Below are 2644 nucleotides of genomic sequence, written 5' to 3' on the forward strand. Positions count from 1 at the left end.
GTTGCAAATTGGTTTTTTTCATATAATATATTTAGAAACACAAGGTTTATTTCTATATGTTTAATGTAAGAGCCCAAGCTCATCATTGTCAGATATTGTTTCGTTACGTACCGCCCAAGCTCCAACTGATGTGGGATCTCTTTGAAGTCTTAGTGTCCTTGCTGACTTACTATCTAGTGTTTACTACCATTTATAACATTTCAAACCCACAGTTATTAGATATTATCCACTTTAGTCCGCTACGTACTATAAATCCACCGAATCCTAAAAAACCTAAATTATAGAAATTTTGTTATGAAATGTAAGCACGTGAATTAATAATTAATAATCATAAATAAATACTAGACCTATGGTTGAAAGTCATAAATTATTATTAAATTGGTGGTGGGTGGAATGAGTGAATAAATTATTATTTATATTTTTTTTATAACATTCATTTTGGACTTCTTCTAATAAGCCTGCTTCTGATTAAATGGAAAAATCAACCTATTTTTGTTTCTCTTTAAAATATAATTTTATTTAATTAAAAAAACATTTTTTTAATTATCAATATATATATTTTTTTTTTTCATTTTAATTCGAGTTAGATTTATAATTATAATACAAAAATGTGATAAAAGTAATATTTTTTGGAATATTAAAAATAAAAAAAATATGGAAATTCAAACTATTCCAAATTCCTAGCGTTGCTTAAACGATTTGTTCTCTTCTAGCCTGTTTGACTTTCATCATTCTCTCCAAGTGGTGGTGTGAACCAAGCTCAATTTGTGTTGCAAATTGACCTAATCCATTTTTTTCTTTGCACAATTGATCTCGTCAATTCAATCCGTCGGTTTTTTTAAAAACTTTCTTTGATTTTGATAACTCCCGTAAAAATGTTGACTTTTTTGGTTGTGGAATACACTTGATCCAATACGGAAAACATTAATGAACTGAATTCACACGAGTCATCCAACATAAAATATGCTTGATCGTGAAATTTTTATGACTGAGTCATTGAAAATGAATGTGCATGTTAATGGTATATATAGTAGCTTTCATTTCCTTTTAAACGTTTATTCTCATTCAGATATTGTCTTGATTCATTCATATACGTATATTTCATTCCAGTGTCACACGTTGTCTTACACATTCTTTAAATATAAATATAAATAATTTTATTTATTATCAATATTTTAAAAAATTGTTAATATTGGTCAAGTGGTTAAAATACATTAATTTTCATAATTTACATGTATTTATTTGATTAACTGAAAAAAGAAAAAAAAAATAATTCTTCATATTTAATGCACTCACTCCTAGGTAGCTACTCTGTCTCTGTTTCTTTCATTTAATAAATATATGTTTCGAATATATTCCTCATGGCCAGATATTTATTTCAAATATTAATTTCCACCAATTAGTTTTTATACTTTTTCTTTTAAAATACAAAATTATAATTATTTATTTGTATAAATGGTAATTATTTTTTAATTATTATTTTTTTAAGATGTAATTTCAGTTCATTCATATACTTTCAATAATTGTTCTTTTAACTGATTTATTTTCTCCAACGTATGTAAGGGGTCGGGTTTCTATATTACGTTTTCTTTACCTTCTTTTATGATTGACGGCATCTCATAGGTAGAGGTGCAACAATCATGTTTCGCTTTTTTTTTGTAGCATTTTGTGGTGATTTAAATACATTTTTTAGTTGACTAATGTGCTGTTTGACTTTGCTTTAGAGTGTTCGTAACGTTTTGAGTTGCAATTTAAAGAATTGAACCTGTTCAGAGTAAAACTAACTAGAATTCAAAGGGTTTATTCTGGTTAGAACGTGGGCAAAAACCAAAACTATTATTTTGTTCGAGATAACAAAATAAATAAATTCATGGACAAATAGTGTCACACCCGTGCCGCCCGATATTATCCTTAAAATACCCATTTTAAAGGAAGTCGCACCCAAGACACTTGTATTGAAACACTTCTCTTCACTGTGACACACGCATGTGCTACATGGTAACTTGCTTAGGCTACATATTCAAAGGGGGTGGAGAGTTGACACTATGCCTCCATGATAGTACATTTTGATGCACTTTTTAATACTTTTTCTGATTTTGGCGAACGAGCATACAATGTTTTAGAGCTTCCGTTTGATGTTCGATTGTCACCAAATTTACTGAACTTTCATATTTTACATGGATCAACTTGACTCCAAAAATATCTAAATTCCATTTTATTTTTAAAGAATTAAATAATATTAATATGATATTCCTTAAAGAAACCCAATTTGTTAATAAAAAATAATTTTTATTAAATTATAATTTTATCACCGTATTTAAACGGAGTGTCAACTATAATAAATTGATTTGTATGGATGGATACGTTAAATTTTTTTAATAGATAAAAAAAATTCATATATTAAATATTATCAAACCATATATTAAAATTTTAATCAATAATAATTAAGGATAGAATTAAAAATTAAAAAATTAAGAATAAAATCAAGAATTACCCATAAATTAGGGATTCCTTTGTATATTTAGCAAAAAAAAAAAAAAAAAAAAAAAAAAAAAAAAAAAAAAAAAAAAAAAAAAAAAAAAAAAAAAAAAAAAAAAAAAAAAAAAAAAAAAAAAAAAAAAAAAAAAAAAAAAAAAAAAAAAAA

Source organism: Cucurbita maxima, unplaced genomic scaffold (genome assembly GCF_002738345.1).
Source record: "Cucurbita maxima cultivar Rimu unplaced genomic scaffold, Cmax_1.0 Cma_Scf00024, whole genome shotgun sequence".
NCBI classification, from domain to species: Eukaryota; Viridiplantae; Streptophyta; class Magnoliopsida; order Cucurbitales; family Cucurbitaceae; genus Cucurbita; species Cucurbita maxima.